At 52.6% G+C, this 26,968-nt stretch overlaps 1 protein-coding gene across 1 annotated transcript in view; it reads left to right on the forward strand.

The window, feature by feature from the left end:
- Positions 1–238: 238 nt before the first annotated feature.
- The window catches only part of CLCN4 (chloride voltage-gated channel 4), a 74,306-nt gene continuing 47,576 nt past the window's right edge, over positions 239–26,968 (forward strand). Inside the window, exon 1 of the mRNA XM_065901207.1 lies at positions 239–506. The gene's annotated coding sequence lies outside the window, so the exon portion shown is untranslated. The remainder of the gene's footprint in view (positions 507–26,968) is intronic.

Below are 26,968 nucleotides of genomic sequence, written 5' to 3' on the forward strand. Positions count from 1 at the left end.
TGAAACATGGACCCTCTATGCAAAATATGTATATTCACTCTGTATTTTAACTGTCATTTTGATTTGCACAAAACAGATTTATTTATTTAGTTCTCCATTGCATTTGATAAAGACTTTTTAAAAATAAAAGACTAAATTATTTCCTTTCATTACTAATCCCCTTATTGAAATCCTATTACCTGCGTGGAGCCTGGAGTCATTTGGGTCTCCCCTTCTGTGTGCCGTTTGTTTCCCACAGTTGGTGGAAGGCTAGGCCAGCTGCCCACACCAAACACACCGCCCTGAAAGGAGGCCAGAGCGAGGCTTCCCGGCCACTCGCTCCTCGCCTACAGGGACTTCCAGGGTCTTCCCCCGCCCCCCCTCCCCTCCTCGCCCCGAGGGCGTCACGTGGCGGCGTGGGCCCGCCTCCCGGTGATGTCAGCGCGCTCGCAGCCGTTGAGCCGAAGAAAGGATGCTCTAGGATGCGGTGCAGGTGGGCGACCGGCCTGCGCCATGCGGCACTGCAGGTAAGGGACTCTGCAGGAGGAGCCCCTGCAGCCCGTCGGCGAAAGTGGGGTTTCTGGCTGCTGCGGCTGCTGCAGGCACCAGGCAGCAGGGGGGCGCGGAGGGCGGCTGCAGGCTCACGCGTGACTTGGGTCTTGGCAGGCGCACCCTGGGAAAGTGGGCACGGGCCAGACTGAAAGACCCGGGCCTCTTTCACAGGAGGGGAAAAAAATCAGGAATGATCACAGTACAGGCATTGTAAGGAGAGACAGGGGCTGCTCGTCAAAGGTAACCGTCTACCGACGGTCATTGTGCTTCTTAAATAATGACACATTTACTGATTCTCCTTACAGGGGTTTGTCCTCAGTAGTCAGCCTGATTTCTTTCAAAGCCAAGCTGCTTTGCTTGAAATGGAATGGAAACTTCTTGGTTAGCATTTGAAGAGCTAGATGTGCGGTCTAAATTGTTTGGCATTATTTTGCCAGGTTCCAGCATTTAAAGGGGATATGTCAGAAATGTGTTTGTTTTCTCCGGGTGTTTTAAATAGATTTAAAAATAACAGTATCCAATAAAATAAAATAAAGCTTCCAATGTGCGTGTAGGAGAGTGCAAACCAGCTACATCTGTTAAGAACAAAAAGGTCTTTAGAAGGGGGTGGAGATGGAAATGAACACCAAAAGCCATGAATTTCCACTGTTCTTTTTAATTCCATTGCTAAGTAATTTGCTTGCTGAAAGAAGGGGCTTGGTGACGCAGTGGCAGATGGAGGGGGATCAGCTGACTTCAATTTTAGCAGGACAGGAGGTGGGATTTTAATGGACTCTTGAGAGTTCAGGCCTGTGTTTACATTCCTTTCTCTGGTTCACAAACGACCCGAGGCCAGGACATGTGTGGGTACCCTTAGGAGGAGAACCTGGCGTTCTTTCCTGTAAAACGTGACCCCTCTGGAAGCCGTGGTATCCCTGAATTGTATTGGAACTCACACCATGTATCATTTGACCCATCCAGCAACTGTGGGAGGACCTGTAAAACAATGGTATTTTAGTTGATAATTAAAGAAGGCATTTCTTTCAGCCTTTGGACACCCTGATGTGTTGCTGCAGTGATTCAGTAATTAATTTACTGCAGTTTTCTTCATTTGGTTCAGGTTGGCTATTAGAGTCAAGGTCCTCAGGCCCCTACCTTCCCTTGTCCCCCAGCCCAACCCTAGACAGAGCAGATGAGAGACAGATGTAGAGACCTGATTCCACTTCTGGCTTTGGGACTGTGGAACCTGGGACGAGTCACTTTGTGTCTTTGGGAGTCAGTTTTCTTGTCCCCAGAGTGACCAAGGAATTTATATCAGGGTTTCTCAGCCTTGGCACTATTGACGTTTGGGGCTGGATAAATCTGTTTGTTGTGGGCACCGTCCTGTGCCCTGGAGGATGTTTGTTTAGCTGCATCACGGGCCTCCACCCACTAGATGCCAGTGGCCCCCGCCCGCCAAGTTGTGACAATGAAAAATGTCTCCAGACCCTGCCACTTGTTCCCTCGTGGGGCTCCATTGCCCCTGGTTGAAAACCACTGATTTGGACGATCTTAGATGTTCTTCTGGCTCTGGTATTCTAGAATTCATTTTCCTATGGTTTGTTTCATGCTGAGCCCTTGGTCAGAGATCCGATTCCCTTTCATGATGTTGTCAATGCGGAGCCTTTTTTATGCTGTGGGGTTCCAGAAGTAGCTTCAGTCAAAAAGGGGAGGCCTGTTTTGTGTGCCAGTCGTAGCTGGGAAGCTAGCTTGCCAGAGTGTCAGGGAAAGAGGGAAGAGCACGAGCAGTAGACCAGCGTGTCTGGAACTGGGGTAGACCAGAGTCCCCATCCTTATCTGCAAAAGTGGGAATAGGACCTGTGTGGAGGTGTCGAGGGGAGGGAGTGAGATAACGCGGGTGCTGGTGGCGTCGTGGCCGTCAGGGTCACGCACTTTACGCTCCAGTGTAGGACTGGCCGCGGAAGGTCTGGCTCTGACACTTCAGAGGGCGGCTTTTGCTGCACCACTTCACCTCTTGGAACCGTTGCCGAAAATCTAAATGGGGCTACTGTACTTGCTGGTCCTGCTTCTTTGGCTCTTGGGGGGATCAGATGGATGTAAGAGGGTCAGCAAGCTGGAAACTCCCGGGAGACAGGAAGCAGTCATGGCAGTGGCATCGCAAGGCATGGGCTGTGTGTAGTGGGTTTGGGGGAGGGAGCTTATAATGATCAAAAAATGATCCTTGTCCCCCCCACGGGCCTGGGACTGTGGTGTGCCCCTCCCCCAATACCCTTGCCCTCAGCTCGCTCTCTCTGCCTCTTCCTGGCCCCATAAAAATTGCTCTCCTGGGGGAGGGTTGGTTCTTTAGCGAGAAGGAGCCAGTGTGCAGAGGCCGGGGCACAGGCAGCCTCCTTTGTCCACTTCCAGCCATTTTCTTTACAGGTGGCGCCCACAGCCGGCCAGGTAGCTTGTCCCCAGAATGGCTTGGCACGCTATGTGGGTCATTGGGCGCTGTCTCTGCACCCAGTCAATGATGTGAAAGAAAATGGAAAAGGAGGAGGGCTTCCCTGGTGGCGCAGTGGTTAAGAATCCGCCTGCCAATGCAGGGGACATGGGTTCGAGCCCTGGTCTGGGAAGATCCCACATGCCGCGGAGCTACTAAGCCCGTGCGCCACAACTACTGAGCCTGCGCTCTAGAGCCCGTGCTCCACAACAAGAGAAGCCACCACAATGAGAAACCCGCGCACCGCAATGAAGAGTAGCCCCCGCTCGCTGCAACTAGAGAAAGGCCCCGCGCAGCAAGGAAGGCCTAATGCAGCCAAAAATAAATAAATAAAATAAATAAGTTAAAAAAGAAAAAAAAGGAAATGGAGGAGGACTCTCCATCAAAAGAGACTTAAGAGATGGAATCACTGTCCTAGGCAGCCCTGCTGCTGTGACAGGAGTGCCACAGACTGGGTGGCTTATCAACAACAGACATTTATTTCTAACAGTTCTGGAGGCTGGAAGTCTGAGCTCAGGGTGCCAGCATAGTTGGGTTCTGGTGAGGGCTGTCTTCTGGATTGCAAGTGGCTGCCTTCTTGTGTCCTCGTGTGGTGGGAAGAGGTGAGGGCTCTCTTCTGGATTGCAGATGGCTGCCTTCTTGTGTCCTCGCGTGGTGGGAAGAGAGCTCTCTGGCCCCTTCTTATAAGGGCACTAGTTGCATCGTGAGGGCTCCATCGTCATTACTTAATCACCTGCCAAAGGCCCCACCTCCTAATACCATCACATTGGGGATTAGGATTTCAATATATGAATTCTGGGGGATACATTCAGTCCATGACCATAACCAGATATAACTTGTGCCCTTGATTGGATCCTGGCTTGAACAAACATCAGGACTAGGCTTTGGGGACATCTGGGTTATTTTTATGTGCCTGCCTCCTAGGTCATGCGAGGAGACTTGTAAATTTGATTAGATGCCATAAGCTTGTGGTGTGGTAGGCACCCAGCTCAGCCACTCCTCATTCCTGACACAGAAACAGTGAGATGAGACACGGTTGTTTCCTGCTGCCATGTTTCAGGGTAATTTGTTACACAGCAGTAGATAACTAACACGTGTATATGTACAGGAGTCTTATTTTTCAGTGATGCATGCTGAAGGAGTTAGGGGTGAAGTGTCATGAGAGCAATAAGTTACTTTTAAAGTTTTTTGTTTTTTTTTTTTGACATTTTTGGAGATCTTTTTAATGTATGGCTGAATAGAAGACGGATGAATTCTCAAACCTGCTTCTGCTTTCAGTCTGTTGCAGTATCACATGTCACGTAGCCTCTGGAAAATTCCACTGTACCCTCGAATGAGAATGGAAAAAGGCAAATAAAAATTTACAATTATTATAAGAATGTTTTCGGCAGCATGGACCCCCTTAAAAGGCCTTGGGGACCTCATGGTGTTCCCAGACTACACTTTGAGAACCACAATAATTTACTTTTAAACGGTTCAATTGAATGGAGAGAGAGCGAGAAGAGGCAAATACAGTCAAATAGGAACACTGGTTGAATCTGATTGGTGTTATTAATTGGACTCTTCTCCGTAATGTGCTGTGTATTTGAAAATGTGCACAATAGGAAGTTCAAAAGAAGGTAGGAAAGAAATGTAGACTCTTGGACGTGTGAGGGATTCTGATTGAGATCTGAGGGTGAAGCCCAAGGGGAGCATTCTTTTTGTTTTTTGTTTTCTTGTGGTACGTGGGCCTCTCACTGCTGTGGCCTCTCCCCTTGCGGAGCACAGTCTCCGGACGCGCAGGCTCAGCGGCTCACGGGCCCAGCCGCTCCGCAGCATGTGGGATCCTCCCGGACCGGGGCACGAACCCGTGTCCCCTGCATCGGCAGGCGGACTCAACCACTGCGCCACCAGGGAAGCCCCAAGGGGAGCATTCTTAACCTGAGCTCCAGGTGCCCTTGACCGCACGAACCTGAGGCCCCAGGTGAGACCTGCTGGCCCGGAGGTTCCCAGCTTGCCCAACAGCCCTCCAGCCCTGCACCCTCCCAAACCAGATCCAGGGGGATTAGTTAGTGGCGAGGAGGGTGGGTGTATGAGCCCTCTGCAAATTCTGACGTGTGGTGGCCTTATTATCAAACCCTTGCTTGACTGTATTGTCAGGGGCTGGCCAGAGATAAGTTGTCCTTTCTAAGGGCAGGGGTGGTTTCCTTTCTAGAGAGTGATAAGTAGTTTTTGAATGACTTGTTTTCCATCGAAATAATAATAGATGCTTTCTGGGAGGATTTCACGCAGGATAAAGGTTATGGAAAGAAAACAAAGTCTCTTTCCCATTCCCGGTCCCCCATCCCACTTCCAAAGGCAACCACCGATAACTGTCTTATATACTGTTTCAGAAAATGTCTGTGCAAATACATCCGTCTATAGAATGTACGTAGCACTTTCCTTTTTCCTTCACTAGGATGTAATTTACATGGAATGAAATGCATGGATCTTAATTCAGTTGGTTTTGACCATCTGAAGAGAACGTTCTTGGTACTCCCACAGGGCCTCATCTTGCCCTCCTTTAGTCAAATCCTCTGGCTGGAGGGTACCACCATGCTGATGTCTGTCAGCACAGTTTACTTTCGCCTGTTCTTGAACTTCATATACCTGGAGTCCTATGATCTGTACACTCTTATGTCTGGCTTCTGCACTGAGCGTGATGGTGAGATTCATCTGTGTTGTATCATGTAGCACCGATTCATTCATTCATTCCATTTTCTTGTGAAAGTACTTGGGAGAGTAATATACTTGATAGACCTCGTTTCTCTTAGTCCTGCTGTTGGGAAGCTGTTGTACATCAGCTCGCTCACAGCATGTTCCAGAGTGTGGACGGTGTGCAAGTTTACTTAACCAGTCCCCTCTTGATGGGTGTGTGGATTCCTCAAGCTTTTGTAATCAATGCTTGTGGTATTATGCCAATGTAGAAATGCCAAACAGGAAAAGACCTCCGGGATTAATTAAATGCATAGAATTTAGATGTTGGAAGCTAGCTAGCTTCAAAAATCAAAGCAACCCTTATATTTTACATATGACCAAGAGATGTCCCGAGAAGTCAGGTGACTTGCCCAAGGTCACGTGACCAGTGGCGACAGAGTTGGGGAACAGCCCAGGTCCCCAGATGCCTTGTACAGAATGTTCTTTTTTGCACTGTAGGCTCTGTGAGGGAAGGAACTGTGTGTGCTTTGTTCAGCTCTGTAAACCCAGCACATAGCACGTGGCAGAGTAAGTGCTCATTAAATTTTCGTTGGATGAAAAATTAAGTGAAACGTTAGTACCCTGAGAAAAGACCACCGATATCCTGAGAACTGCAAAGGCGTTTCCGTGAGACGTGAGCCTCGATATTCATTCATTCATTCATTCATTCACTCCCTCATTTACTTCTTTGTTCAGCCAGTATCTGTTGGGTCCCTGCTGTGTGTCTAGGCCAGGGTTTCTCACCCTGGACGCTATGGGCTCTCCGGCTGGATGATTCTCTGTGGTGAGGGCTGTCCTGTGCACTGTAGGATGTTTAGCAGTGTCCCCGGCCTCCACCCACTCGATGTGGGTTGCAACCACTGCCCCGTTCCCCACTTGTGACAGCTGAACTCCAGACATTGCCAAGTGTTCCCTGGTGGGCAAAACTGCCCCCAGTTGAGACCTACCAGTCTAGGCACTGGGGTTTACCGGGTTTACCAAATGGCCAAGGTTCGTGCCTCGGTGGAAGTGACATTCCAGTCGAGGAAAGAGAAGATAACTGTATTTGATAGGTTGTGCTGTCGCATGAAATATAGCGGGAGGCGGAGGGTGGGCAGTGGTGGATTCAGAACCCTGGTTAGACAGGGCGGTCACGGAGGCCCGTCTGAGGGCTCACATGTGACCAGGGACTGAGGGGGAGCCACGTGAACATCGAGGGGGCAGAGAGCTCGGGCTGAGGGAACAGCCAGTGCAAAGGCCCTGAGGCGAGGCAGCAAGGAGGTGGGCGTGTCCAGAGGAGAACCACCCAGAGAAGCGTGGTGGGAAAGGTGCTTGGAAGGGTGGCTGGGCGGACCCTGTGGGGACTCGGAAGGAGTGGCACCAACCCTGGTGACTCTAGGTGCGATGGCAAGCCACTGGGTGCTCTTGGGTGGGAGAGTGACACTTCTGGACTTGTGTTTGAAAGGATGGCTGTGGCTGCTGTAAGGAGAAAAGTCAGAGGTGGGTGAGAGAGAGAAAGCAGGGTGGCCAGCGAGGAGGTGGGGACGGTGGCCACGTGAGCGGTGACCTGGGTGGCCAGGTGAGCTGTAGCTTAGAGGACCGTGCCCTTAACTAATTTAGAAGCCGTGTCGTGCTTGGAGCCAGGCGGGCCTTGGACATCAGAGGAGCGCGTGTGGTCAGGTCACACTGTGAGTGTGTGATTACAGCGCCTCGAGCTGGAGGCCACCTGCCGCACCTGTCAGGACAGTGTCACCAGTGACGGGCGGCAGTTCGCAGGGACAGCAGAGGCGACAGCTCTTGTATTCCACATACGACACTGGAAAGGCTCCCCTTGCGGCCTCCTGGTGTGGATGAAGTCGCTCGAGCTTTCTCGCGGGCCCTTGAGCCCGCCGCCTGCCTCTTTCCCCGTGAACTGGCTGTTCTCTGTCTGGAGGGCTACGCCACCCCCCGTGCTGGCCAGCCTGGGTCACCCACGGTCCACTGTCGCCGAGCCCTCCCGTGCCGGTCCTGAGAGCAGGGAGCAGGCCGTCGGTTGGACTGATGGAAGTTTGAGACCAGAGCCTTCCCTGTTGGAGGTGACTGTCCCCCTCCTGGGGTCCCGTGCGGGGAGAGCCCCGCGGGCTAGGCTGGGCCCTCGACCCCCCGAGGATGCTGCGGGGCCCACTCCCACCAGCGGCAGCGCTGATCCGGGGGTGGGGGTGGGGTTTGGCTGGAGGGAGCGTGACACAGACACGCGGAGTTCTGTTAATCCCCTCGGGAGGTCTGTTCCTTGCCCTGGTGCCCGGGGACCTGCTGACTCATTTCTCGTGGCTGCTGTTGCTTCTCCTGGGCTCGCCCCGCACTTTTTTACCACGTCTGTGGGGGTGGCCGGAGCTTACCTCCTGCCGGGATCTTAGTCTCCCTTCTGGGTCGCGATGGTCAGTGTAAAATTTATTGTTTCCATCCACCGGAGCCCTTGGAGGTGCTCGTTGGGTTAGGACGAGAGGGGCCACCGCAGCGATCCCAGACAGATCATTTTCCTCTTAGCTGCGTCAGGCCTCCCACCAGCCCCCTTTTTGCCCAAAACATAGGAGTTGACTGACATTTCAGCCCTCACCTTGGTAGCCCCGCTGGAATACGGTGAAGCCACCCCGTGGCCGTGTTCCCGCTGTGGCCTTGCTCTGAGGACACTGCGAAGGACGCCTCGAGGCTGCATTGGAGGACTCCGTGCATTTAACCTTCACGGAGATGCTAGTTGTGAGTGTCTGTGACATTGTTTTCATCCACGAGGGGGAGTAGCCCACATGAGCAGGAAGTAGATTGTTGCGGAGGAAGATGGTCTGCAGAGGTCCCAGGAGAGGGAGGGACACCTCGGCCTTTCTCACGAGCATCGTCTTCAGCCACTGTTATGGGCTGATATTGTGTCTCTCAGAGCTCACATGGGTGAAGTCCTAATCCGTAGTACCTCAGAGTACGACCTTACTTGGAGACGAGATCTTTATAGAGGTAATCAACTTAGAACGAGGCCACGAGGGTGGCCGCAGTCCAGCGTGACTGGGGTCTTTATAAGAAGAGGAGGTTTCTGCACAGACGGGTGCAGAGCGAAGAGGGTGTGAAGGGGCGCGGGGAGAAGACGGCCGTCTACCGGCCAGGGAGAGAGGCCTGGACGGATCCTGCCCTCACAGCCCCCGAGGAACCAATCCAGGCGTACTGTCGCCTGGGTCTCAGGCTTCTGGCCTCCAGCATTGGGAGACAAGAAGTTTCTGCCATTGGAGCCACCCGGCCTGTGGGGCTGGTCAGGGCAACCCAGGTGAACTAATCCAGCGGTGTTTTCCGGGGCACACGAGCCACCGCCCACCCGGGAGGTTGGACGGTAACCCAGCAGCCTTTACTTGAGCGCTTTCCGCGCAGTGTAGGAGAGGCTTGGCGAGCAGTGCCCTCTCCGTGGAAACAGGTAGCTCTTGGGTCCCGAGAGGAGCGAGGCGTGTTCAGTCCTCTCACGACCCAAGAGGAAGGGCCCTCAGGGCCCCGGTGGGAATGTGGCTCCCCGCTCACTGTCTGTGGGACTTGGGCTTGAGACCTAACCTCCCCTCTGCCTCAGTTTGCTGATCCGTAACGTGGGCCTGAGGGTGACGCCATTTACTTCAGAGAGTGTCAGGAGCCCTGGTGGTGGATGCGTGTGAAGCGCTTAGGACGGGAGCCCTGTACAGAGTCGTTGCTGTTCTTATTACTGTGAGGAGGGGGCTCTGGGGACGGTCTCCATCCTTGGCCCTGGGTGCCAGGAACGCGGAGAACTCATCGCCATCTCCCTGCCCTCTGCGGGCGGGGGATGTGAGAACGCTGAGTCCATTGCGTCACCGGAGGCCGTGTGCAGTTGGCCTCGGCCGCTTCCCAGCACGCAGGCTGTGTTCCGAAAGGGGACACATAGCCGCGCAGCCCTGGGGCCACAGGAACCGTGCCACGGAGGGCGGCCGCGCCCCGCACCAGCTCGCCAGCCTTGGGGGGCAGAAGGGGTGCGGGGAGGGCTGGGTGCTGGGCAGGGGCCAAGGGGGAAGCAGGAGGGGGAGGTAGAAGTGACCCTCTGCCTCTGTGCCCTCTCCAGGCACCATTTTGAAGCTGACAAACTTTAATTCTCACGTCTCTTTCTGCGCATCCTGCGGTTTGAGCTTTCTTCTCTTGGGGACGTCCGAGGGTGCCGTGGCCCTCGGCCCGTCGCCACGTGGCCACCAGGGGGCTCGTCTCAGTGTCGGCACCGCTGGGCCTAACACCCCCGGGGAGCGCCGTGCGGTGGCTGGAGCATTGGCTAGAGGGGATGGATGAAGCGTGGCCCGTCACCCGCCTAAAGGTGTCTGCATCTTGAAAGCGAGACTCTATCACCTCAAATGAATTTGAAGTTGCTGGGGTTTCAGGTGAGATGGCGAGGGGAGGGAAGGAGCTTTGACTAGTGGGGGAACTGGCCTCCAGGAGGGGCCCGATGACTGCCTCCTGTGTTCATGGCCAGGTGCAGCCTCTCCCACACTGAGTCCCTCAGGGCTGACTGCCACCGGCGGGGTGCGCTGGAAGGGACGGCGTGTGACTCGCCAGGCTAGGTCATAAGAGACGGCTGCTTCCACCTCACTCCCGTGGAGCACTTGTTCTAGAGGAAGCTGACTGCCACGTCCCGAGGACGCTCAAGCAGTCCCGTGGAGGCGCAGGGTGCAGTGGAACTGAGCCCTCGCGCCAACAGCCAGCGCTGACTTGCCTTCAGATGCCTGCGGCCCTGGGCAACAACCTCCGGAGAGACCTCGAACCAGAAAGACCCAGCCAAGCTGCTCCTGAATCCCCAACCCATAGATACTGTGTAAGATTATATGTGTATTATTTTAAGCTGCTGAGTTCTGAGGTAGTTTGTTATGTAGCATTCTAGATAATACACCTGGGGAGGAGAGGAGCTCCATGCACAGTTTAGAGTGTAAGTCAGGGCATGTTGATGATGAGCTTCAGTGTACTGATTTAAGTAAATGGACAACTGTGTATATTTCAGGAAAATGTCTACTTCCCTGTGGATCTTCATAGCCTGGAGACTTAAGTCTCCACTAGCCCCCAAATGCCAGTGGGGTTTGGATGTCTGCTGTCACTTCAAGCACCCAGCATTGCAAATCTGGGATGCCACTTTCTTTGGGAGCATCTCCCCTTTTCTCCCTGCACCAGTGAAATGTGCTGCGGCCTGTAATGCAGCTTGGAGCCCATGTCATGGTGGGTTTGCCAATCCCAGTGCCCTTGCTCCGCCAGAGGGTTTAGACTTTGGACATGAATTATTTCAGTGGGAGATCAGTTTTTCTAGGTAGGTTTTTTTTTTTTTTTTTTTGCGTTACGCGGGCCTCTCACTGTTGTGGCCTCTCCCGTTGTGGAGCACAGGCTCCGGACGCGCAGGCTCAGCGGCCATGGCTCACGGGCCCAGCCGCCCCGCGGCACGTGGGATCTTCCCGGACCGGGGCACGACCCCGCGTCCCCTGCCTCGGCAGGCGGACTCCCAACCACTGCGCCACCAGGGAAGCCCTCTAGGTAGGTATTTTAAAAGAGAAAGAAAGTAGTTCACAGGCGCTTGAGAGAAGTGTTGCAGCATGCGAACTAAAAAATCTAACTTCTGTACAGTGAGGCGGTGAGATTTAATTCTAGTTGATGGGTCTTTTGGGTTGCCTTGAGTAATAAATCTTTTATTGAAATATATGTGCAGAAAAGTGTGTAAAGTGTAAGTGTACAGGTTGATGAATTTTCACAAAGTGATCACACCTGGGTAACCAGTGCCCAGATCAAGAAACAGGAAGTGGGACTTCCCTGGTGGCACAGTGGTTAAGACTCTGTGCTCCCAATGCAGGGGGCCCAGCTTCGATCCCTGGTCAGGGAACTAGATCCCACATGCCTGCCGCAACTAAGAGTTCGCACGCCGCAACTAAGGAGCCCACGTGCTGCAACTAAGGAGCTGGCGAGCTGCAACTAAGACCCGGCACAGCTAACTAACTAACTAAATAAATAAATATAAAAAAAAAAGAGAAAGGAAAAAACGTGACCAACCACCAGAAGCCACCCCCATGTCCGTTCTGGTCACTCCTCAGCCCAAGGGTAACTGCTGTCCTGATTAACTCCACACATTTTCGGTTTGCTTATGTGGAACTTTGTTTTAATGGACTCGTGTTCCTGTGTCTGGCCTTCCCTTGACATTGGGTTTGCGAATTTCATCCTCGTCAGTGAGTGTATGTAGCGGTAGGTTGTTCATCCTTGTGGTTGTGTCTAGTCACATAGTTTTCTCTGTATATAGGTGTCTTTTTTTCTCTTGCTGCTTTTAAGATACCCGCCTTTTCACTGGGTTTAGCAATTTGATTATGCCACTCCTTAGTGTGGTTTTATTCTATTATTTATTTGGGTGCTTGGGGTGTACTGATTCGCTGAGCTTCTTGTATCTGTGGGCTTGTAGTCTCGTAGTTTAAATCCTGTAGAACAGGATTTCCTAGAGTAAAAGTTCTGGGCCACAAATGGAAACGTATTTCAGGGAAATTTCTTGAGAGAATTTAAAGGGAGTTTTAAACCAATTTCCCTGTGACCTCCTCCACTTGGATAAGAAATGTGAAGTAGGGTTTGGCTCGTCGGGCTGCTACAGGGGCTGCCAACTCTTGGTGCTACCCCGCTTCCCGCTGTGATGGGTCCAAAGTCCACTTCTTTGGGCTCCCAAGATTCTGGGTCAGATGCCTGTGGTTGGGTGTCAGCCAAGATGTTGGCCGGCTGCACCGAGGAAGAGATCTGTCTATATTTGTCAGCCCAGCTTTTTTCCTGGGTGAAAAGTAATAAGGGAAAAATCAGGATGAATCGAGCAGTTAAAGAAACCCCCCGAACCTAGGCGGGGAAAGCAAGGCATGCCCTTCAGACTCGCGTTGCTACTGAGGATAAAACTGCAGGCCATGGTGCATATGAAGGGCGATGCAGTCAAAGAGACGTGTCCCAACCTCTCATTTTCACGTCCAGTGACTTGAGTATGGTTTTCGTATTCTTTTTGTCCTGTGTATACTCACAGGTAAGCTATCTTGCTTGTATGTATTTTTGAGTGTGCCTGTGCAGTGATGTCCCAAGCATTGAGCTGACTGCTTGATAGAGTTTTCTATCTCTAGATGGATATAATTTTGTTTGTTTTTTTAAAAAAATGTTTATTTAAATGTGGTTGATTTACAATGTTGTGTTAGTTTCAGGTGTACAGCAGAGTGATTCAGTTATACGTATGTATGTAAATATATGTATTCTTTTACTACATTCTCTTCCATTACAGGTTATTATAAGATATTGAGTAGAGTTCCCTGTGCTATACAGTAGGTCCTCCTGGGTTATTTATTTGATATTTTAATCCCAAACTCTCAATTTATCCCTCCCTCCCCCTTTCCCCTTTGGTAACCGTAAGTTTGTGTTCTGTGTCTGTGGGTCTGTTTCTGTTTTGTAAGGAAGTTCACGTGTATCATTTTTTTTTTTTTTGCGGTACGCGGGCCTCGCGGAGCACAGGCTCCGGACGCGCAGGCTCAGCGGCCATGGCTCACGGGCCCAGCCGCTCCGCGGCATGTGGGATCTTCCCGGACCGGGGCACGAACCCGTGTCCCCTGTATCGGCAGGCGGACTCTCAACCACTGCGCCACCAGGGAAGCCCCACGTGTATCATTTTTTAAGATTGCACATATAGGTGATGTCATATGGTATTTGTCTTTGTCTGTCTGACTTACTTCACTGAGTGTGATCATGTCTAGGTCTAGATGGATGTAGTTTTAGTAACGCTCCTTGTAGAGGAGAGATCGTGTATGTGGTGGGTGAAGCTTTTTTGGGTTAACGGATATTGTAACTGTACAGCAGGCTCAGCAAACACTGCCTCAAAGGTGCAGATGGTAGATGGGGGTGAGTAACGCAGGCCTCTGCCCTCAGGAGCTCAGAGGCAGCAAGCTTTGAAACAATGATTCCAGTTTATAAGTAAGATTGATAATCAAAGTAGTAGTAATTAAAACACGACGGGAAGGATGCAGGGAAGGAAATGGAGTGGGGAACAGGAGAGGAATGAAGGGTTATAAGGGCCCCTGGTTGTTAAAGCCCGGTCTGTGGGCCAGCAGCAGCAGCAGTCTTCCTGGGAGCTTGTAAGAAATGCAGATTCTCGGGCCTTGCCCCAGAGCTGCTGAAGCTGAATGTCTGCGGCCGGGACAGGGACCCAGCCCTCCCGATTTGCCAGGTCACCTGTTGCAATCAATAAAGTGTGTCAGCGAGTTTTCCTGCATTCTTGCATGGATGGCAGGTTTTACTTTGCCCATTAGTATGACTTACCCATTTGGTTTCTTTTAAGGGTCGTGCTTTGGTGTCATCCCTAAAACCTCTGCCTAGCCCTAGGTCACGAAGATTTTGCCCATTTGTACCGGGCCGTAAACATCACTCAGGGATTTACGCAGGCAAAGGCATCCCTGGTTGAAGAAAGGGAAAATGGCCTGCGATGCTGCCTTCATTTGGGTTCTCTCGGAAGCGGACCCTGAGACGAGGATTCTGGTGCAGGGTGTTTCTTGGGTGCTGCAGGGACCCTGGGAGGGGCGACTGGGAGAAGAAGGCACCCGTTAGAGCCTGGGCTGTTAATGCAGCTCACCATGTGGGCAGCTGGAGCTTAACTGCATGCTTTGGAAACTCTAGGAAATGATGCTTGCAGCGTCATGAGCTCCCCAAGTCACCTGTGGGTTCACTGGGAGGACCTAGTGTGGGTTCACTAGAGGACTCGGTGTATAGTGGTCTTCGCTGCTGTGACTTCCTCTGATGGAAGGATATAAAGCAAAAATCAGCAAAGGGAAAAGGCGATGGGGCAAAGTCTGGAGGAAACCAGGCTCCGGCTGCCAGAGTCCTCTTCCCGTGGAGTCCCACAGGGATGTGCTTCCTTTTCCCACAGTGAGCTGAGGCAAAACGGGTGAAGTGCTCTCTACCCAGGAAGCCTGTTAGTCTCAGTGCCCAGATTTCTGTTGGGGGGCTGGTCCTGTAGGCACTCTCGGTCCAGCTTGTATCAAAATTCCAGACTCCCAGAAGGAGGGGTTCAGTATCAGTCACAGTATTTGGACAGCCAGTTTAGGTACCGCGAGCCATTCTTATCAGTTCTGGGGATGGTGTCAACCCTCCTGAAATCCACGTTCCCAGGTGCCAGCCAAGGGCCAGCCTTGCCAGCAGGCCTTCCTGAAGAGAGCAGTCTCTGGCCTGCAGTGCTAAGTCTTTTCTGCACAGGTATGAAACACATGCCTTGAAATGACCCCATTCAGGGGGCGAGGGAGTGGGAGTATTTACGCACCAGTTCCCGAGACATCGGTTAATACCTGCTCCCAGTAATGCTCTTCAGGCGTGCCACGCCAGCAGAGCCACCTTCCACGGGGCCGGAGGCAGTGACCTCAGGCACACACATACAGCTGGGAATCAGCTGGAGCTCACTGGAAGGTCTTGAGGGGTATGGGTGGGGCACTGGGAGCATCAGGTACAGTAGTTATTCTAGAAATTGGGTGGGGACGACAGAGCCGTGTGTCCAGGGCAGTTCACGTGTGTGTAGTCATGCGGCAGTATTACAACTGTGGGTGAAACGACCAAGGTCAAGGCTTCCCTCTAACTTCCTTGGGGTGTGGCAGGAATGCTGGGTAGGAGGCACAGGGAGAGCCATGGATGGGCACCTCCTCCCTGTGTCTGCCTGTTTCTTTCTCTTCTTCTGAGCCTCCCATATGCATATATTTGTTTACTTGATGGAGTCCCATAAATCCCTTTGTGTGTGTGTGTGAGCGAGCATTGTGGGGGCAGAAGATACTTGTATGTTTAACAAATGTTTGCTATAGCCTCAAACATGCATGGCAAAAAAAATTTTTTTTCTTTATCCACACGAGCACATTGGGAGACCCATGTCTGCTGTGTAATTTGAAGTTAGCTGTGAATTTGTATTGGATTGCACTTTTTTTTTTTCGGTACACGGGCCTCTCACTGTTGTGGCCTCTCCCATTGCGGAGCACAGGCTCCGGACGCGCAGGCTCAGCGGCCATGGCTCACGGGCCCAGCCGCTCCGTGGCACGTGGGATCCTCCCGGACCGGGGCACGAACCTGTGTCCCCTGCATCGGCAGGCGGACTCTCAACCACTGCGCCACCAGGGAAGAAGCCCTGGATTGCATTTTTGAAGCGTGTCATGGTGTTGTGTGCACAGAGATCCAGGGCATGAATAAAGGCAGGCCGGCGTCCCCGCATTCATTTTAAGGTCCTGATTTCCTCCCCCCGTCAGAGAACTGAGTGGATTGGGGAGCTGGCCTGGCTGCCCTAGGAGGAGGGGCTGGGGGGAAAGGGTTTACACTGGATCACAAGTTCATGATGATGATCGTGGTAATGCAGCCCTCGAGTAGAGGTGTGACACTCTTCAAAGGCAGGAGCTCCAAGACTGCCCTCTTCCCCAACCCCCCTCCAGGATCACAATCTGCATTTCAATAAGACCCCAGGGGATTCATGGGCTCATCCCAGCCTGGTTCAGGGTCTCACCTGAGAGGCTGCACTTTGGAAGCACCTGGGGAGCTTTAGAAATGCTGATGCCTGGGCCCCCCAGACCCGGCTTTAACTACTCCGGGCTGGACCTGGGGTTGGGGGCCTTTGTGAAAGGCCCCAGGTCATTGGGCTGTGCAGCCAGGGCTGGGACCGGCCTGGGACCTGCTCACCGCGCCTCCGCAGAGCTCTCCTTTCTCAGCCCCCAAGACACCTGCCCTCCTGCCTGCCTCTGACCATGGCTTCTTTTTTAAAAAAATTAATTAATTAATTAATTAATTAATTAGGCTGCTTTGGGTCTTCATTGCTGCGCGCAGGCTTTCTCCAGTTGTGGCGAGCGGGGGCTACTCTTCGTTGCGGTGCACAGGCATCTCATTGCGGTGGCTTCTCTTGTTGCGGAGCACGGGCTCTAGGTGCGCGGGCTTCAGTAGTTGTGGCACGTGGGCTCAGTAGTTGTGGCTCACGGGCTCTAGAGCATAGGCTCAGTAGTTGTGGCGCACAGGCTTAGTTGCCTCGCGGCATGTGGGATTTTCCCGGACCAGGGCTCGAACCTGTGTCCCCTGCACTGGCAGGCAGATTCTCCACCACTGAGACCCCAGGGAAGCCCCTGACCACGGCTTCTTAATCTGCTTGGGCCGTGATTCTGTCTCTGGCCCCCAGTCCCGCCTGGCTCCCCGCGTTTCTTCTTTTGAGATTCTTTTCCCATATAGGCCATTAGAGAACACTGAGTAGAGTTCCCTGTGCTGTACAGCAGGTTCTTAACTGTCAGCTAGTGTGTGTATATGTCAGTGCCGATCTCCCAATTCACCCCTCCCTCTTCCCTGTGTTTCTGACTTCAGCCCGGTCCCTTTTCTATATTCAAAGTGTGGTTCGCAGACCGGCAGCAACAGTTTGTGAGAAATGCAGAGTCTCAGGCTCTACCCTGGCCATGCTGGATCAGAATCCGCATTTTAGCCAGCTGCCCAGTGCTCCAAATGTGCGGGAAGGTAGGAGAGGCGCTGCTGTCGCTGTCAGAGCGGGGAGAACTGGTGGGAGGGGCGCTGCTCTGGCCGTCAGGGCCGGGAGAACTGGTGGGCGGGGCGCCGGTGTCGCTGTCAGGGTGGGGAGAACTGGTGGGCGGGGCGCCGGTGTCGCTGTCTGGGCGGGGAGAACTGGTGGGCGGGGCGCCGGTGTCGCTGTCTGGGCGGGGAGAACTGGTGGGCGGGGCGCCGGTGTCGCTGTCAGGGCCGGGAGAACTGGTGGGCGGGGCGCCGGTGTCGCTGTCTGGGCGGGGAGAACTGGTGGGCGGGGCGCCGGTGTCGCTGTCTGGGCGGGGAGAACTGGTGGGAGGGGCGCCGCTCTGGCCGTCAGGGCGGGGAGAACTGGTGGGAGGGGCGCGCCGCTCTGCCTGTCAGGGCCGGGAGAGCTGGTGGGAGAGGCGCTGCTCTGCCTGTCAGGGCCGGGAGAACTGGTGGGAGGGGCGCCGTTCTCGCCGTCAGGGCGGGGAGAACTGGTGGGAGGGGCGCCGCTCTGCCTGTCAGGGCGGGGAGAACTGGTGGGAGGGGCGCCGCTCTGGCCGTCAGGGCGGGGAGAGCTGGTGGGAGAGGCGCTGCTCTGCCTGTCAGGGCCGGGAGAACTGGTGGGAGGGGCGCCGTTCTCGCCGTCATGGCCGGAAGAACTGGTGGGAGGGGCGCAGCTCTGCCTGTCAGGGCCGGGAGAACTGGTGGGAGAGGCGCCGCTCTGGCCGTCAGGGCCGGGAGAACTGGTGGGAGGGGCGCCGCTCTGCCTGTCAGGGCCGGGAGAACTGGTGGGAGAGGCGCCGCTCTGGCCGTCAGGGCCGGGAGAACTGGTGGGAGGGGCGCCGCTCTGGCCGTCAGGGCGGGGAGAACTGGTGGGAGAGGCGCCGCTCTGGCCGTCAGGGCCGGAAGAACTGGTGGGTGGGGCGCCGCTCTGCCTGTCAGGGCGGGGAGAACTGGTGGGAGGGGCGCCGCTCTCGCTGTCAGGGCGGGGAGAACTGGTGGGAGGGGCGCCGCTCTGCCTGTCAGGGCGGGGAGAACTGGTGGGCGGGGCGCCGGTGTCGCTGTCAGGGCGGGGAGAACTGGTGGGCGGGGCGCCGGTGTCGCTGTCAGGGCGGGCAGAACTGGTGGGAGGGGCGCCGCTCTGGCCGTCAGGGCGGGGAGAACTGGTGGGAGGGGCGCCGCTCTCGCTGTCAGGGCGGGGAGAACTGGTGGGAGGGGCGCCGCTCTGCCTGTCAGGGCGGGGAGAACTGGTGGGCGGGGCGCCGGTGTCGCTGTCAGGGCGGGGAGAACTGGTGGGCGGGGCGCCGGTGTCGCTGTCAGGGCGGGCAGAACTGGTGGGAGGGGCGCCGCTCTGGCCGTCAGGGCGGGGAGAACTGGTGGGAGGGGCGCGCCGCTCTGCCTGTCAGGGCCGGGAGAACTGGTGGGAACCGTGCCGCACTCGCTGTCAGGGAGGGGCGCCGCTCTAGCCGTCAGGGCGGGGAGAACTGGTGGGAGAGGCGCGCCTCTCTGCCTGTCAGGGCCGGGAGAACTGGTGGGAGGGGCGCCGCTCTGCCTGTCAGGGCCGGGAGAGCTGGTGGGAGGGGCGCCGCTCTGGCCGTCATGGCCGTGAGAACTGGTGGGAGGGGCGCAGCTCTCGCTGTCAGGGCGGGGAGAACCGGTGGCGTTGGCAGGAGCCAGGGAACCCGGTCTCAGGAACTGGAAGGCCCTTGCTTTTTTGTTCAGTTTCTCGGCTGTCGCTCTTGACATTGGCGCGGACCGTTCTTTGCTGTTCGGCCGTCCTGCGCATTTAGGATGTTTATCAGCATCCCTGGCCTGTACCCACTTGATGCCAGGAGCACTCCCCGACCTCCCCCGCAATTGTGACATTCCGAGAATGTCTCCAGGCACTGCCAAGTGGCTGCTTAGGGGCACACTTGCACCTGGAAGGCCACTTTGGGCAGAAATGGCCTGTGAATCCACATGGTTCAAAGGTCACCAGTTGACTCTGGGGCCCCCAAATATAACCCCTGCAGGGACGTGCCCCAAAGGCTCGTTTGGTCCAGTTTTGAATTAAGGCAGAATTTCTCCACCTCAGTGCTGTCGGCACTTGGGGCCGTCCTGGTCACTGTAGGGTGCTGAGCAGTATCCCTGGCCTCCACCCACTAGATACCAGCAGCACCCCTGTCAGATGTGACAAAATGTGCCCAGTGACCCCTGGGGGCAGAATTGCCTGTTGGGAGCCACTGGTCCATCCATCTTTGGTCTGTGTCGCCCGGTCTCATCCCCCCGTTGTAGACCCGCCGTAGAGGTGGTGGCTCCCAGGGTAGCCACTCCCCTGGAAAGAGGGTCCTCCTTTTCTCTGTCGTCCGCGTGTGGCACTGCATGGGTCCCCTGCTCGCCCCACAGCCAGTCGCTGTGCCTGGCGGTTGGAGACTGTCATTGGCCAGCCTGGGTCACGTGCCCACGGTGGAGAGGGGAAGCTTTGGTACAAATGGAGGGGGGGGGGATAATTCTTGGGGGGGGCGAGAATGGCCTGCCCTTGCACTCCTGTGCGGAGCTAAATGCTCGACTGCACTGCCATCTAGTCAGTAACCAGCTCGTCTAGCGAATGCCAGGTGCCGGCGTTTCTCTGCCCGTTTCCAGGCCACCTCGGAGGGCGCTCGGCCCTTTTACAGGTGAGCAGCCCAGGCTCGGCGGGGCTGGCGAGGCACCCACATTGGCCTGCAGGGCCCAGGTGTCCTAAGCCCCCATGCCCCCTTCAGTTTCTTCCTCCAGGCCTCCCTCCACGGGCTTGTCAGAGGGCTCTTTCAGAGCATCCTCTTTTTCTCCAAACACTTCTGCATCTCAAAAGAAAGTGAGCGTTTTTAGAGAGCCCTGAAGTCCCTGCCCATCGAACTGGAGCTTTCCTTCCCACCATAGTCCCCTTCTACCCAAACCTCCAGGACCGTGGAGAGTGGGGAAGGGCTTGTGCTCCAAAGAAAAATGACACTACTATCGCTGGAAGAAGGAACAGATGCGCTGGGCAAAAGCCACAAATGAGAGTCGTGCCTAAGAAGCTGCATTTCCTGATGGGCAGCCCACAGTTTCAAACACTTCTTCAAATGGCAAAGTATAGCAAACATGCCCCAAAGTGCATAACACGTGACTGTATGGCTTAATGGATCGAACACGAAGCCTAACGTATAATTTATAGGATGCCACGTAGATGGAATCACACAGTGTGGATTCTGACGCGACTCGACTCTTCGGTCAGCAGGCTGTGTGAGACACACCCATTGCAAGCACACCTTGGGAAGCACTGGAGTCAGAGGGTGTGTAGAAGCCGAGAAGCCACTGAAGGTGACAGAGGAGTGGCCACGGGTCGGAGCGGGAATTGGCCTTGAGTTGCTCAGGGCACAGAGCACAAGCCCTGGGCTGTGGAGACAGGAGTTCCTGTGACCTGAGGCAGGAGTTGGGGCTAAAGGAGGCTGAGGGAAGGATGGCAGGTGAGGCAGGGCAGGGTACTGGTTGGAGCAGACAGAGAGGAGGCAGGCCCCGCCCAGTGGACTCAGCTGCCCCAGGCAACAGGGCTGCTCACACAGCACCCTCTGGTGGCCCCGTGGTGCAGTGACACCCCCTCTGAGCCCCAGGGAGCCCAGGCTGGTGGCCTTCAGAGGAGCGGCCAGCACCAAGGAGCTGGCGGCCAGCAGACATCAGCCCTGAGTTTAGTGCCTGCTGTAATCCATGCAGGTTGCAAGAAAAGTGACTTGTGATTGGTTGTTGGAGCTTCTGGATAATCTGTAAGACATGAAGCTTTTTTCCATATATATATTTTTAGTTGTCATCTAAGGCCTGGCTCTGAACTCAGTGTTCTGGGATCCTCTCCTCCTTGTGTCCTACTCCTTTCACGGTCTCTTGTGAGTATGTGTGACCTCTAGCCCTGATGGCCTTGACCACTTTGTCAAAGTGATGCTATGACCATATTTGTATTCACAAGCCAGGGGCATCTGGTGTCTTGAAGCATTAGGATACCTAACTTGTTGGAGAAACTTTTCTGATGGTAGGATATCCTAGAAACCTTGATGTGTATGTGTGTGTGTTAAGAACTACCTTTTATTCCCTTGAAGCTTCCAGGTTGAAACGTCGCTCGGGAGCTCCTGTGCTTGCATTTGCAGGGTCCCATCCTTCCCTTCCAGAATCCTATGCAGGAAGGCCATGCCTCTTCATCTTTGTACATTCCCAGTGGATGGTGGTGCTTGCTCTGCTGCTTCTGTTGGTAGGTGAGGCTTGACGACCTGCCGGTGGCTCTGGCACTGTGGACAAGGGCCTGGCAGGTGGGTGGCAGATGCCCCGTGACTGCTTGTGTCAAGTAGCGCCCAGCAGCCCCCGAGCGCGGCCTCTTTCTGTAGGTCGCACGTCAGGGCACACAGGCACATGTCTTCTTTCTGCTCTGTCTGGGCTGCTCTGTGTTTCAACGACCGAAGGGCTGAGTAGACGAATTGTGACCGAGGCTGCATGGCCCCTGAGCTGAAAATATTTGCCATCTGGCCCTTTGTAGGAAACATTTGCCAAGCCCTGAATGGCAGTTGAGTTACTGCGAGGGCACAGGGAGGAGAAGGACAACAAGGCCAGCTTGCTGCAAAGGCTCACGGGGCCGGGATGAGGTTTTGGTGGCAGTTTCTCCCACGCCCACACTGCCAGAGGAACCTGCTGGAACTCACCCTTGGGGTGACCAGCCTTCCTTGCTGATTGGAGACTTTCGACTTTTTTTTGGCTCCAAGTGGGAGACCAGCCAAATGTCCATCCACAGTAGAATGGATAAACTCACTGGGGTCTGTTTGCACCATTGAATACTATAGGACAGGAAGCGGCAAAGAACGTCATCCCGTGGGCCAAATGCAGCTCACTGCCTGAGCCAAAATGAGCTAAGAATTGTTTTTTATTATTTTTTAATGATGGAAAGAAACTGAAGGAAGAATAATACTTGGTGACAGGTGAAGATTATATGAAATTCAGACTTCATTGTCGATAAGTCGAGTTTCATTGCCACATAGCCCCAGCCATTAATTTGTGTATTGTTTCTGGCTGCTTTTACGTGACAGTGGCGGAGTTGAGTAGTCCCGACAGAGGCCACGTGGCCCACGAAGCTACAGATATTTACTCTCTGACCCTTAAGAGAAAAAGTTCACTGTTGTAGAGCATAGAGAATGAACGAACGATAGTTAGATAAACTCAACACCATGGGTAGATCTTACAACACAGTGTGGAAGAGAAGAAGCTGGAAACAAAAGATCCCATTTATATAAAGTTCAAAAACGGGCAAAATTCATCTGTGGTGTGAGGATAGTGATTACCTTTACGGGTGGGGTAGGGGCCTGGAAGGGGCCGTGAGGGAGCTTCTGGGCGCTGGTCACGTTCTGTCCTTGATCTGGGAGCTGGTTATGTGCGTGAGCTCACTTTGTGAAAATTTGAGGAGGTGTACACTTAGGACTTTTGCCTTTTTATGGATAGATGTTTATTTCAATAAAAAGCTTACTTAAGAAAAGTGATTTCAGTCTGGCAGCTCCTCAAAAGGTTAAATGTAGACTTACCATATGACCCAGTAATTCTGTTCCTAGGTGTCTACCCAGGAGAACTGAAAATACACGTCTACGTGAAGACTGGAATGACCATAGCAGCATTAGTCACCATAGCCCCAAAGTGGAAACAGCCCAGATGTCCATCAGCTGAAGAGTAGACAAACACAATGTGGTATATCCACACAACGGAGTATCATTCACCCATAAAAAGGAGTGAAGCGCTGATGCTCCAACATGGACAAACCTTGAAAACATTATAATAACAGAAAGAAGCCAGACACAAAAGGCCGCATATGATATGATGCCATTTCTGTGACGTGTCCAGAAGAGGCAAATCTATAGAGAAGGAAAGCAGATGAGTGGTTACGAGGGGCTGGGCCAGGAGAGGGACTGCTGTGGGCATGGGGTTACTTGTAGAGGATGAAAACTTCTGGAATTAATAGTGCACCTCTGTAGCCAGAAGGAGAAGGTCCCAAGATGACAGCCACCTCGCCTGCTCTTTCGTGCTGCCCTTCCAAGCACAGGTGACTCGAAGGTTGACAGGGGGAAGGCCTGACTTTTCCACCAGGTAATCCAGACCTGCCCCCAGATCCAGGCCAGATGAGTAATGCAGAGCAGTTTCCAGAACGTAAGTAAAATGAGGACGTTAGATTTGCTACTTCTGTTTACTAAAATAGCAGTTGCACGAAAAGCAGGGCAAGTTGGAAGATTGTAGATAACTCATTTCCTGGACTTGCCCTGTGATTATGCCCAGGCCAGTCCGGCGTCCCTGGTCTCTGTCTCCCTCTGGCTTGATTGGAGAGGAACAAGCATCTTCCTAGCAGCTACTGGTGCGCATGCATTTCCATCAAGGACAGGAGCGAGGACTCTTGGCTTCTTGTTGGTTACAAGATCCCCCTGCTTACCTGGGGCTTGCTTTTTTCTGTTTTTTTTTTTTTTTTTTTTTTTTTTTTGCTTTTTCTGTTTTTAATAATCTTTTCTGAGTTGCACTTTTGGGTTCCCATTTCTACCTGTTAAGGGCAATAATGCTCACAGATATCACTATAGCTTTTGAGGATGTGAGATTATCACTCAGATGATCTCAATTTTGCCAACAGTGAAGAGTATGTCCTTTTTCAAATGATTTTCTGCTCTGTAATGACTGATAGAAATAGCTGGCAGTGAAGACAGCTCTGAAATTTCTGGAAAGTTCCCTAGGCTTAACCAATATCTGTGCAGAGACAAAAAGTTTTGATGGGGCTTCCCTGGTGGCACAGTGGTTGGGAGTCCGCCTGCCGATGCAGGGGACACGGGTTCGTGGCCCGGTCCGGGAAGATCCCACATGCCGCGGAGCGACTGCGCCCGTGAGCCATGGCCGCTGAGCCTGCGCATCCGGAGCCTGTGCTCCGCAAAGGGAGAGGCCACAACAGTGAGAGGCCCGCGTGCCGCAAAAAAAAAAAAAAAAAAAAAAAGTTTTGATGAATTGAAGATTGTTTGCTTGTCCCCGAGCGTGTGGAAGGGGCTGGTACTAAGTTTCAGTCTCTGTGTCATCTGCTCTGGGTGGAAAGCACCTGAGAAACAGTCCAGCCCAGGACTAGTTTTTGAGAGGAGGGCGGTGAGGGTCAGCGGGGGTCAGCGGAGGTCACACAGCCAGATGGGATTCACGCAAATTTCTCGGTTAGTGGTCTTTTCATTTTGTATTTCGTTTGAAAGAAAATAGTCTCTAATAAGTGTAAACACTTTGAGGAGTTTTCAGGAGAAGATATTTAAAATGCCAGGCATGGATTCATGTTTTAATGGCCTCACGAGTTCTTGGTGAACAGAATTCACAGCAGGTCCCCCAAAAGTTCAGTTTGACTTGCTTAATCTCCCTGCGCAGAACTGGAATCCATCAGGTCTCTTCTGTGAGCTACAGACATCAAAGGACTGATTAGACAAACTTTGGGAATGAGGGAACATGCAGGGTGGTAAGGAAAATGTGTTTTCATGAAACACTTAAGTTTTTTTTTTTAAAGATTATTATTTTTTATTGGAGTATAGTTGCTTTACAGTGGTGTGTTGGTTTCTGCTGTACAACAAAGTGAATCAGCTATACGTATACATATATCCCCTCCCTCTTGGACCTCCCCTCCCCGCACCCCCCAATCTTGCCCACCTAGGTCACCACAGAGCACCGAGCTGAGCTCCCTGTGCTATAGAGCAGGTGCCCACTAGCTATCTGTTTTACATGTGGTAGTGTATTCATGTCAAACCTAATCTCCCAATTCGTCCCACCCTCCCCTTCCCCTACCCCGTATCCACATGTCCGTTCTCTGTGTCTGCGTCTCTATTCCTGCCCTGCAAATAGATTCATCTGTACCATTTTTCTAGATTCCACATGTATGCATTAATATACGATATTTGTTCTTCTCTTTCTGACTTACTTCGCTCTGTATGACAGACTCTAGGTCCATCCACCTCACTACAAATAACTCAATTTCGTTTCTTTTTATGGCTGAGTAATATCCCATTGTATATATGTGCCACATCTTTATCCATTCATCTGGGTTTTTTTTACATCTTTATTGGAGTATAATTGCTTTACAATGGTATGTTAGTTTCTGCTGTATAACAAAGTGAATCAGCTATACATATACATATATCCCCATATCTCCTCCCTCTTGTGTCTGCCTCCCACCCTCCCTATCCCACCCGTGTAGGTGGTCACAAAGCACCGAGCTGATATCCCTGTGCTATGTGGCTGCTTCCCACTAGCTATCTATTTTACATTTGGTAGTGTATATATGTCCATGCCGCTCTCTCACTTAGTCCCAGCTTACCCTTCCCCGTCCCCATATGCTCAAGTCCATTCTCTAGTAGGTCTGCATCTTTATTCCCGTCTTACCCCTAGGTTCTTCTGACCTTTTTTTTTTTTTTAGGTTCCATATATATGTGTTAGCATACGGTATTTGTTTTTCCCTTTCTGACTTACTTCACTCTGTATGACAGACTCTAGGTCCATCCACCTCACTACAAATAACTCAATTTCATTTCTTTTTATGACTGAGTAATATTCCATTGTATATATGTGCCACATCATCTTTATCCATTCATCCGATGATGGACACTTAGGTTCCTTCCATGTCCTGGCTATTGTAAATAGTGCTGCAATAAACATTGGGGTACATGTCTCTTTTTTTTTTTTGCGGTACACGGGCCTTTCACTGTTGTGGCCTCTCCCGTTGCGGAGCACAGGCTCCAGACGCGCAGGCTCAGCAGCCATGGCTCACGGGCCCAGCCTCTCCACAGCACGTGGGATCTTCCCGGACCGGGGCACGAACCTGTGTCCCCTGCATCGGCAGGTGGACTCTCAACCACTGCGCCACCAGGGAAATCCTACATGTCTCTTTTTGAATTATGGTTTTCTCTGGGTATATGCCCAGTAGTGGGATTGCTGGATCATATGGTAATTCTATTTTTAGTTTTTTAAGGAACCTCCATACTGTTCTCCATATTGGCTGTATCAATTTACATTCCCACGAACAGTGCAAGAGGGTTCCCTTTTCTCCACCCTCTCCAGCATTTATTGTTTGTAGGTTTTTTGATGATGGCATTCTAACTGGTGTGAGGTGATACCTCATTGTAGTTTTGATTTGCATTTCTCTAATAATTAGTGATGTTGAGCATTTTTTCAAGTGCCTCTTGGCCATCTGTATGTCTTCTTTGGTGAAATGTCTATTTAGGTCTTCTGCCCATTTTTTGATTGGGTTGTTTGTTTTTTTGATATTGAGCTGCATGAGCTGTTTGTATATTTTGGAGATTAATCTGTTGTCGGTTGCTTCATTTGCAAATATTTTCTGCCATTCTGAGGGTTGTCTTTTTGTCTTGTTTCTGGTTTGCATATTAAAAGGATCATACACCATGACCAAATGGGATTTATCACTAGGTGCCATGATGGTTCAACATCTGGAATTCAACCCATGTGATACACTACATTAACAGAATGAAGAATAAAAATTACATAATCATCTCAATAGATGCAGAAAGAACATTTGACAAAATTCAACACCCTTTCGTCATTAAAAACATTCAATAAGCTAGGATAGCTTGTTGAATGTGAAAAGCCCACAGCTACCCTCATACTCTGTAGATCCTTTCTTGCCTTTAAGGATCGGATAAAAGACCTAGGTGTCCTTTGTGTCTTCCGAAGTCCCTGTATAAATATGGTTGTGTAAGAGAGATGCTCTTTCTTCAGGATGGACACCTCCAGCGTGAA

The sequence above is a fragment of the Phocoena phocoena genome, chromosome X (assembly GCF_963924675.1).
Source record: "Phocoena phocoena chromosome X, mPhoPho1.1, whole genome shotgun sequence".
In the NCBI taxonomy this organism is placed as follows: Eukaryota; Metazoa; Chordata; class Mammalia; order Artiodactyla; family Phocoenidae; genus Phocoena; species Phocoena phocoena.